At 34.3% G+C, this 12,089-nt stretch overlaps 1 protein-coding gene across 1 annotated transcript in view; it reads left to right on the forward strand.

The window, feature by feature from the left end:
• The window catches only part of CCDC178 (coiled-coil domain containing 178), a 644,800-nt gene that overhangs the window by 441,611 nt on the left and 191,100 nt on the right, over positions 1-12,089 (forward strand). The gene's annotated exons all lie outside the window — the stretch shown is intronic.

Genomic DNA, 12,089 nt, shown 5'->3' on the forward strand with positions numbered 1-12,089 from the left:
TTTACACTCGCCATAAAGATTACTATGCAGGTGCTATATTTACATGGAGAGTACTGTGTTAGAGAAAAGAGCAAGGAAAAAAAAAATGTTTCTTTGGAAATTAACAATTATCTGGCAAATTGCCATGGTTCTCAAACAATTCAACAGGTTTTGAAGAAACACATCAGTCTGTCAGTGTGGAGCATTAGTCTACTTGACTCCAGGCATTTGTCATTGTTATTATGGTTGAACATATCCTGTTTGTTACTGATAATTGGGGGAAATAAAAGAAACAGTGGTCATATGGTATTTTCTTTTTACATCTAAAGAGAATAGAAAAATCACATGCATTTAGGCTAGGGATTATTTTGTGCAAAAACATTCTAGCTAAAAAAGAAAGATAGCCCTTACCTGAATAGCAGATTTTGCTCTTTTCAGGGTAAATGTTTATGATCCTGTTTTTTCTTATGAGAGCAAAATGACTTTGCTTTCTTCTTCTTTTTTTTTTTTTTTTTTTTTGTCAAGTGAAAGAGAAATGTGGTACAAAAAATAGGTCTGATTTGGCAGATCGTTTACAACCCTACATATACCACATGTGAGTGTGTTCTAAAATGGACAGCTTCCAAAATGAGTTTGGGTTTTACATTTGGGATCCTTCAAACAAGTCATTTTTGCCATACCTGTTTTAGAGAATTGTTCAAAGATTTATTTGTACTTCTCCTCATTTTTCATTTACATCCTTCGGTTATGGAGGTCATTAAGTGCAACCTGCCCTTGTCAGTGTCATGTTGGATCAATTTGCAGCAATGGATAGAGAGGCCTTATTGATGCCATTAAATCTGTCAGTGAGGAATCATATGTCATTAGTTTCTAATGCACTACTTACAGGATAGAATCTGACCATTAAAAATGAGAAAAATCTTTAGTTTTTTAGTCCTCCTCCTTAGTAATTCTCCCATAAGAAGGAATTGTAATCTTTTATCTAACTTAGTTTTAAATGTTAGAGCATATTATATCTCCCTAATTCCCTTACCACATAATTCTATAGCCTAATAGATCTCCCTATCAAAAATCTTTTTTTCTCTTCTATTTCTCCTACATGTTATTTACCATATCAAATATTTTCTGGCTCTGTTCAAAGAATGTATTCAAAGTTTATAGTCACAAAGTTTTTATGTTATCTTCAAATCTGTGATCTTTCTTTTCTTACTCTTGAATCATGTTTTCTAATATATTTTTCACTGTCAACAGTCAATAAATAATTATTAAATATCAATTACATTCAAAATACTGTGCTAAGTGCTATCTTCCCTATGCCCACCTTTTACACTTAAGCCATAGATATTGAAGTATATGTTGATTTGATTTAGAGGCAAATTCTGCCAGCTCTTTTTTATACCTCTAACTTCTTCATCTTCTACAAAAAAATGTTGGAGCAAGACTAGAATTATTTCTATTATTAAACACTGGTCACTTATTATGAACATGACACCTTTTCACTTTCCTCCTTTTTGCCTTTAGGTTTCATTTATAGTGAAAATGGCAAAATTTATGCTTTAGAAATCAAAGAAGTTAGATTTGATTCTTAGATCTTCTGTTTACTACTATGATAAAAACATGGGCAACTTTCATAACATTTATGTACCTCAGTTCTCTTTTTTAAAATTTTATTTTCACTTCCAAATTTTGTCTCTCTTTCTACTCTTTCCCACACATTGAGAGGGCAAGAAATATGATACTCCCTGTACAAATCATGTAAAACATGTTTCCTCCCCATAAAATGAAAAAGCAAGAAAAAGAGGAAAATATACTTAAATCTGCAATTTTTCCATTAATTTTTTATCTGGGAATTTGATAGCATTTTTATCATAAATACTTTGGAAATGTGGATGACTGTATTGATCAGATTTGCTGTCTTTTATATTTGATTATCATTACAATATTGCTATTTTTGTATAAACTGTTATGATTTTCTTCATTCTATTTTATAATCATAAAAGTCTTCAAAGTTATTCTGAAACTATCCTTTTTGTAACTTCTTTTTTGTTTTTATAACATTCATTTCTTCTTCTTTTTTTCCCCCAATGCAATTGGAGTCAAGGGACTTGCCCAGGATCACACAACTAGCAAGTGTTAATTTTTTGAGGCTGGATTTGAACTCAAGTCTCCTGACTTCAAGCCCAGTGCTCTCTCCACTGAGTCATCTAGTTGCCCTCCTTGTTGTTTCTTATAATACAATATTATTCCATCACTTACACATACCAAATTCCCCACTTTATAGGCATCCCCTCAGTTTCCAGTACTTCAATGCCACACACAAAAAAAAGAGATGTTATAAGTATTTTTGTACATATGGGGGTTTTCTTTGACTTCTTTGGAAATACAGATCTAGTAGCTGGATCAAAAGACATTTACAATTTTATAGCTCTTTAGGCATAATTTCAAATTGTTCTCCAAAATGGTTGGACTAGTTCAGAGCTTCACCAATGGTGCATTACTGTCCTTATGCTTTGTTTTTGTTTTTATTTTCAAATTCCTTCTAGCATTTGTTTTCTGTTAATGAGTATGTGAATATTTCTCAGGATGCTTTAGTTTGCATTGGTAAAATTAACGACAGACTTGATTTCTTCTTTTGAAAACTGCCTGTTTGTATCCTTTTACCATTTATCAATTGAGAATGGCTCATATTTTCATAAACTTGGCTTAGTTATTTATGTATTTGATAAATGAGATTTGTGTCAGAGAAAATTGCTATGAACATTTCCCTCAGTTTCCTGCTTTCCTTTTAATTTTGGCTATATTGATTTGTTTGTGCAAACATCTTTTTAATTACATGTACTTATAATTATTTTAACCACTTTGACTCTATCTATCTTTTGTTTGGTCAGTAAGTTTTGCCCATAAGCTTGACATATAGGTGTTTTTTTTTAATACTCCCCTAATTTGGTTATGTTAGCAACTTTTAAGTCAAAACCATGTACAGATTTTGAACTTAACTTGGTATGTATTATGAGATCCTTGTCTATGCCTATTTTCTGCCAGACTGTTTTCTGGTTTTCCTAGCAACTTCTGACAAATAGTAAGTTCTTGCTCCAATAGCTGGGATTATTTGGTTTATTAAATATAAGTTACAATGTTCTTACACTTTTGTGTAGAGGATATACAACTCTGGACAAGTTTTCTTGAAACAAGGTGTTAACTCAGTGGATTTGATGAGATGATTGTTCTCTTGGTCACATATATACTTAGTACTTACCATGGTGATGTATTTGGCACTGCTAGGCCTTCTTTTTTTTTTTTTTTTTTTCATTGATTCCTTTATTCTTGACTTTTTGTTCCTGTAGATGATTTTTTTTAAATTTTCTAGTTCTGTAACATAATTCTTTGAGGTGGTTGGCATGACACTGAATTAATAAATTAATTTAGGCATTATTGCCATTTTCATTTTATTGGTTCAGCCTATCCATAAGCAATATTTCTCTAGTTGTTTAGATTTGTATTTTTTTAAAGTATGTTATTGGGTTCATATAATTCCTCTGTGTTGAATCATGGCAAGTAGACTTCCAAGTATTTTATACTGCTTGCACTTATTATGAATGGAATTTCTCTATCTTTTTCTGCTGAGTTTTGATGATTACATATAAAAATACTGATGGCATATACAGGTTTATTTTATATCCTGTAGCTTATGAAAGTTGTTTTTTTTAAACTAGTGTTTTATTTGATTTTCTAGAGTCCTATAAAAATACTATCATTTCATTTACAAAGAGTAATAGTTTTGTTTTCCTTGTTCCTTTTCTTATTTCTTCAATTTTTTTTTATCTTATTGCTATAGTTATCAATTTTAGTATGACATTGAATACTACTAATAAGAATATACATCTCTGCTTTGCCCCTGAACTTATTGAAAAGGTTTCTAACTTATTCCCATTACAGATGATGCTTGCTCAAGATTTAGATACATTTTAAGCAAAAATTCCATCTCTTCATTATTATTCCAATGTTTTAAAGAAGAATCAATGTTGTATCTTGTCAAAAGTTTTTTTTTTCCTGAACCTATTGAAATAATCATTTGACTGATTTTGTTGTAGATAGGGTTAGTTGTGCTTATAGTTTTACTAATATTGAACCAATCCTGCATTGCTGGTATAAATTCCCTAGTGTAGTATATAATCTTTCCTAGTATTTTATTTTTAAATATTTATTTAATATACAGAGAATTAACTCAACTTTATAAGAATTTTAGTCATTCTCCAAATGATAAATGATCAAAGGATATGAACAGACAGTTTTCAGATAAAGAAATTAAAACCTTCTAGTCATATGAAAAGATGTTCTAAATCACTATTGATCAGAGAAATGCAAATTAAGACAACTCTGAGGAACCATTATACATCTCTCAGATTGGCTAAGCTAACAGAAAAGTCATCCCTTCTCCCCTTATTTCTTTATAGATTTTGGGAAGTGTTATACCCTTTATGGTTTTTTATGCATTGTTGCTTATTTAACTCACTCCTGATGTGGTTAGGTTTTCACAATTATGAGTCTACCTCTCCCTCTAATGCCTCTGTGTCTATTCTTCTTTTGCACCTCATTTGTATAATGTAATTTTTACCTTAACTCTGTCCCAATCTTTTTTTGAGCTACTCTGTTGCTGTCAATCTGAAACATATATTATATATTTCCCATGTAAAAAAAAAATGTGTCCATGTTGAATTCCTTTAATTGATCTTTGATAGAGTCTTATATATTAAATTTTCTATTGAGTTCAGGTTTATTTGATAGAAAGTATTGAAAATCTGCATGTTTGTTGAATGTTCATTTTTTCTCATTTCAATATTATAGATAATTTTGTTAGATATGATATTTTGACCATAGGGCTAGTTCTTTTGATTGTTGGTAGATATGACTATAGAACCTACGCTTTTATTGTGGCTACCGATGAATCCTGTGTAATTCTAATTATAGCTCCAGTGTATTTGCATTGTTTTTTTCTTGTTTTCATACAAAATTTTCTCTTTTATCTGGGGATTTCAAAATTTTGGCAATAATATTCCTATATATTTTCCACAAGCAATCTCATTGAGGTGGTGAGATGGATTTTTTTCTATGTCTACTTTCCCCTCATGTTCTATCACTCCAGGAAAATTTTCTTGTATTATTTCTTGCTTTATTATATCAAGGTTCTTTTCTCAGTTACAACTTTTAGACAGCCCAATAACCCTTATGTTTTCCCTTCTTGATCTGTTCTCCAGATTTGTTGTTTTTCTTATAAGATGTTCGACATTCTGTTCTATTTTTTCATTCTTTAGAACCTGTTTTGTTATTTCTTGGTCTTTCATAGCTTCACTGACTTGCCCATGACCAATTCTAATTTTCAGAGAAATTTTTATGTTTGAGACTATATCTCCTTTTCTAATTGGCTAACTTTTTTATCATAATTTTGTTTTTTATTGGGTGGTTTTTATTATTTTTTTCTCAATATCTCTCATTTGATTTTTAAATTATCTTTTGATTTCCTCTATAAATTCTTTCTGGGCAGGGAGCCATTTCATGTGAAACTCTTTCTTTTCAGTGTCCTCTGAAGATCAACCCTGGTCGTACCAATTCCCATAGTAATTATCTATGATTATGTTCTTTCTTTTTTGCAAGTTCCTTTTGTGTTTTGTTTTGTTTTTTGATGAGAAGTATCAGTGTAAGCACCTCTAATTGTGAGGTGGGGGAATGGTGCTTCTTCCCTTCAGCTCTCTCCTCTGACCAGAAACCCCAAACCAAAAGTTCCCCCTTCCTGCAAGTACCCACAGCCAGCAGTGTCCCTGTCCCACTATTTGTGTACTGACTCTTTCTCACCTAGGGCCACTTCTCTGTATCACAACTGAACCTGGAGTTCCTGATCAGCTGAGGTTCATTCATTCTTTCCAGACTCAGAACCCCAAAGGTGCATAATTGGGGAGGTGAAAGTGTCTCTGCTTCCTGCTGAAGTTCCAGACAAACTCTGCTAATCCGAGGGGTCCCCACTTAGTGTTTCTGTGGAGCTATCTGGGAGGTGTGTGTATGTCACACGGATTAAAACCTGGCCTGAGATCTTGCTTCAGATCTTCTCGGGTTGTACTAGGACGACTCCTGTTCTATCGCAAGTCTTCTTGATTTTTCACCAGCCTTTGTTCACGCTGAGGTGCAGATTTATTCTATTTGTGAGGGAAATCTGAAGAGCTTGAAATTTACTGACCTACTCTGCCATTTTCTCAGAATCCCCTCTCCTAGAGTACATTTTATCAAAATGTAGTTCTACCTGAATACCTCTTTTAATTAAACTGATTTCTTTTTGCTTTGTCAGAGATTTTTACCTTTGTCTTTCTTAACTTCATCTGATACATAATAGATTATGCTCTAGTCCTTCACTTTGACTCTATGTTTCTGCTTCTTTTCTCCAAGTGTCTGTGTGTTCCATTTCAAGTATGTCTCTTATAAACAACATATTGAAGGATTCTGGTTTCTAATTTATTCTGTTATCCTCTTTTATTTACATTTACATTAACAAGTATGATGGCTAATTGTTTGCTTCCCTTGATCCTATTTTCTTTATAATTCTTTTTCCACCCTGTTCCCTCTTCAAAAGTCTGCTTTGCTTCTGACCACTAACTCTCTTGATCTACTTCCCAAAAAAAGCATTTGGAATTTATCCTATTCCCTTTCTACTAAGATGTCTATTTAGACCTATCTGTGCATGCATAAATCCTTTTCTGGTATTCATTGATTGGGATAGGATGACTTGTGCAGACTTGAGCTTTTAGGAAAATCACTTTTTCATCTGAGTAGTGGATGGAGTGGAATGAGGAGAGACTTGGGACAGGGAGACTAGCTGTCCAATTTGTCTGATCATTACTTGTTTGTCTCCTTTAAGGTTATGTTATCTATACCCCTACCTCCTGTACATAAATATACCGTAGGCCTTTGATCTTATTCAATTCTGCCTTTTTTTCTCCTACACTCTTCCACATACTTCCCCTTAATTTTTCTCCATTTCCCCTCCCCTTTTCTCTCCTTTCTCTCAACTCCCAGCTTTCAACTATCATCTCTATTAAGATGACTCCCAAATCTTAAGTTCCTGTCTTTATCTCTCTCTCCTGAACATTCATTCTTGCTTGACATATCAACTTAAATATTTCACAGCCCTCTAAAACTCAGCAAGTTCAGATAAAAATGCATTGCTTCTCCCTTAAGCACCTCCCCTCCTCCTATTTCTTTATTTCAGTTGAGGATAGCTATACTTGCAGTTTAATGGGGGTCTGGTATATTCAAAGACCTTATCAGTTTGCTCAGTTGATTCAGTTGCTCTCTGTGGAGGACACTAGGGAGTTTGGTTCCAAGAGAGTGATGATGAAGTGTAAGGGCAATGCCTTGAAGAACTATGGAGCATGCATGGACATTCCGTACTGATTCCGGTTGGCTAACCATGTGTTTGAATTACCAGCACAAAAAAAGCTGCAAGTAAATTGGCACCACACATTGAGCAGCTAGAGACGAAGCTTTTAATTTTTAAAGACTATGCAAGGAAAACAGAAGTATAGCCACTAAAGAGGGAGGACATTGTTGATGAGGGTGGAGATGGTCAGTATGTGGATAGGAAATAGACTCTGATCCAGAGGTTTCACAGGAAAATCAGGGTCAAAAGACTTGAGATTGATAATGGAAATGAGGGTGAAGCTTGGGAATCCATGGTAAAAAAGGGAAGAAATGAACATTTGTTAGGTACCTACCATGCACCAGGTACATATATTATCTCATTTGATCTTCAGAATAACTTTAAGAAATGGGTGCTATTTCTTCATTTCACATAAGGAATTTCAGTGAAGGAAATTGAAGCAGACAGAGGATAAGTGACTTATCCAGGATTGCATACCTATTAAATGACTGAGGCTGTATTTGGCCTCCCAAACTTCCTGACTTTAGGTCCAGTGAGTAGATTAGTAGTAGATTAAATATAGTAGATTACCTAATATCCAAGGTTTATCCTATTACTCCTTTCCTCTGCTCCCATATGGTTTCCTCCAAAGAGAGCATTGGGAGAATGAGTTTTCACCACAAAAGAGGTACAAGAGATATTTAAATAGTAACTCGATGAGACAGTACAGTAATGGCTAAGTATATGCAACAATAGAATCAAAGAAAAGACCCTCTCCACAGCAGAGTTGTAATTATTCTATATTTGTTGTAATTATATATTAATGTAAATGTAAATAAAAGAGGATGACAGAATAGTAAGAAGACTTATTTTGGCTAATATAGTTAAATAAATTAGATGCTTCCAGAAGAAGACACTTTTTATTTCTTTTTAGATAGCTAAGATAGAGTTACATATCTGGTCCATAAAAAAGTTTTTCCCTTGTAGCCTCTTGAATCATAGAAATTTGTTTAATAGGGGTCTATAAGGAAATGAAGTTCCTAAAGGAAACAGATTTGTTAAATTGGACCTACACATCTTTTCCCCATGGCTTGTAATTCCATATCCAGCCTGAGGTATGGCTATAGATTCGACCTTTTGGTGGAACCGTACTTGAATGATGTCAAGTGTTAGCCATAGATTTTACGTCCCCTTATTCCCTTTCATCATATAGCCATACAAGTATGGGCAGATCAACTGGTGAAATTTAAGCAGATTAGCACAGTGTGATTACTGTAACACTAGGTGGAGCAGTGGATAGAGTACTGGGTCTGGAGTTGGGAAAATTAAAATTCAAACATGACCCCAGAAATGTACCAATTGTGTGATCTTGGGCAAGTCAGTTAACTTCCATGTGCCTCAATTATAAAAATGGCAACAATAATGGAAATTACCTCCTGTGTCTGTAAAAATCACATTAAATAATATTTATAAAGTGCTTAGCACAGAGCCTGTCATATTTGGATGCCAGTTATTAGTATTATTATTATTACAGTAGTAGCCAAAATATGTATATTGAAGGAGGATTCATATAATATTAGATGGAGGACAGTGATTCTTACTCCAAGAATTTTCTTTGGGTATGGCTCCTGAAATACAGGATTGATTAGAAAATAATCTATCACCACTGTGTGTGTGTGTGTGTGTGTGTGTGTGTGTGTGTGTGTGTTTCTAAAACTATATCATGAAATTTAGCACGGGAAAATCAGAACCCTTCAATCCAAACTTAAGGTATGCTCTTTTTCAGGATATAAGAGACTGCAGGTTCCTACTAGCTAAGCTGTAATATGGCAGGAGACTAAAAGGCCCTTCATGATACCCTGTTTCCACAGGGAATTTTAATTGGCAGAACATTAAGAAAAGGGACATCATAAATTCACTATTTATGCAGATAAATTTGACATTCTCTATATGGATTACCATACAGGACTAAATGGAAACTCTTGGAATTATCTGAGCCAGTATATTTAACACCAAGAAATTTGAATTCTTAGGAGGGGGACTTCTATTTTGTCGACCTTACATCCTTGAAATGAAGTTTGAGAGTTTCCATGGAAAATATGAGAGAGGACAGATATTAGATTGACTACCAAACTAAAGGTCTACAGAGCCACTGTGCTGATCCTATTGTTATAGAGCTGGGAAACCTGGACAATACACAGGTACAATGCCAGGAAACCTAATTGTTTCTATTTGAAGCTGAATCTTAGGAAGTTTCTGAAGATCACTTGATACCAGACACTGAAGTTCTTTCTTGAATTAAACTGCCAAACATTCAGACTCTACTGCTGAAAGCACAGCTCCATTGAGCTAGCTACATTGTTCAAATGCCAAATGTATGTTTGCCAAAAAGATTATTTTATGGAGAACTCATACAGGGCAAGCTTTCACAGATGGTCAGTACAAGCAATAATCAAGATTTCTTTTAAGAACATTAGAATTGTTTTTATGACATGGGAAACACTGACTTAGGACCAACCAGCATGACATGTCCTCATCAGAGAAAGTGCTGTGAGAGTAAAACAAAATTGAAGTAGTTCAGAAGAATAGGAAATGTCTAAAATTAAAAGACCCACCCCATATGTTTGTAGGGACTTTTTGTGCCCACTCTGTGGCAAAGTGTTCAGAGCTGATATGATAAGACTAATATCTTATCAGTCTTATCAGTCACAGTTAGACAAACTGTAACTCGACTGTAACATAGTGATGTCATTTTGGTCCTCACACCAACCAACCAACAAGCCAACCAGCAAATTGCCTTGCCCAGTGTAAAATGCCAGGGAATGAATTAATAAAAAGACAGTCCCTGAACTCAAAACGTTTATCATCTAATGGGAAGAGACAACACACAAAAGGAGGCAGCAAAGTAGAGGGTGGAAAGAAAACCAGAGTATATCTGTCGCAGGGGCCTCTTGTTCTGTGGTATTGAAACCATACAAAGAATAGTGAGTCAAAAGTCCAGTTTCTGCACCCTATAAAGGAAGGCACTGGGAGGAGGTTGGTATTCCGCCCTCCAGCCCTGCCTGCTATTCTGTGCATATAGTTCTTCTTTTATATCACAAACTTTATTAGGAACTTCCTGTTGGATTTCCCAGCAATCAGTTCTCTGTTAGTAGCAATCAGATCTGGATATGAAATCCCCATCATAATTTTCTCTATCTTTGAAATGTGAAGTGAATAGTAAAACAAATAAAAAAGTCATCATTATTACTTTTGGCAGAGAGAATATGCCAACAGAAGTGAAAATTATTGAATTCTCCCATCATTACAATATCATACCTCTGTGCCATGCTTATTATAACTTTTCTTAACTCCTAAAAGTATCTGCTATTTCCTATTTCTAAGTGGTTATTCACTAAGGTTGCTATGCTCACCTTGACTTAAATGCATTCTATCATGCTTTTTCCTTCTGGTTCCTGAATATTCTCACTGGAATATATGTTCTTAATACCTAACACAATGTCACTAGGGGTATTATCTTGTAGAAGGTAGAATTTGAGATGTGCAATATTCTAGGTATGAGGAATGCAATCAGGAGATAGAGTGCTAGAAATGAATTGTGGCAAGAAGGATGGATTATTGACTCTGAGAGCAAAGTAAAGAGTAGGGAATCTAGAAAGGTAGGAAAGGGTGAAATGGTAAATGGCTTTACATTCTAAATAAAAACAGGATTTTATATTTGATCCTGAAGTAATAAAGAGCCACTGGAGTTTGAGTAGAAGGATGACATGGCCAAACTTATGCTTAAGGAAAACCACCTTCATGGTTGAGTGAAGGATGGATTAGAGTGAGTAAAGATTTGAGAAGTGGAGCTCATTTAGAAGGTTATTGTGATAGTTTGGGGGTCCCATGAGAGAGATTATGGAAGTAGAAATGCCAAGACTTGCCAATAGATTGAATACATGAGAGGAGTTGGATAGGAACCTGAGTAACTGAAAGGATGATGGTTCCTTCAATAGTAGTAAGTAAATTTGGATAATGGGAGGATTATTTGGGGGGAAATAATCAGTTCTGTTTTGTCCATGTTAAGGTTGACATAGCCAATTAATATCCAGTCCATGATAATGAAGAGAGAAATGGTGATTTGAAACTAGAACTCAGCAGAGAATTTAGTACTAGATATAAAAATCACAGAATTAACTGCATAAAGATGATCGTTGAATCAATGGAAGCTGGTGAGACTACCAATGGTAGAGAGTAGAAGAAAAGAGGACATAGAATGGGGGATACGATGATTAATAGGTGTGATTTTGACAAAGACTGAGAAAAAAGTCAAACAAATAAGAGGAGAACCAAGAGAGAATCCTTTTATAAAAACCTAGAGAGAAAAGAATACATGGAAGATAAATCAAATGACTTGGTCATTAAGAGATCATTGCTGATCTGGGAGAAAATAGTTTCAATTGAAGTATGAATTTGGAAGATGGACTAAAGAGCATTAAATGAAGGAGGAGAAAAGTAAATTAATATAGATGCCTTTCTCAAGTTTAGCTGAGAAGAGGGAGAGAGGTAAAGTATGAGAGCTGACAGGGATTGTAGGATCAAGTAATTTTTTTTTAAGTTTGTTTTTAAGTTGAGGCATAGGACTATTTGTAGACAATAGGAAAATAGCTAAGAGATATGAAAAGATTGAAGATTAAAGACAATGAAGCTGATAGAAAGGTCA

Source organism: Antechinus flavipes, chromosome 1 (genome assembly GCF_016432865.1).
Source record: "Antechinus flavipes isolate AdamAnt ecotype Samford, QLD, Australia chromosome 1, AdamAnt_v2, whole genome shotgun sequence".
Lineage (NCBI taxonomy): Eukaryota > Metazoa > Chordata > Mammalia > Dasyuromorphia > Dasyuridae > Antechinus > Antechinus flavipes.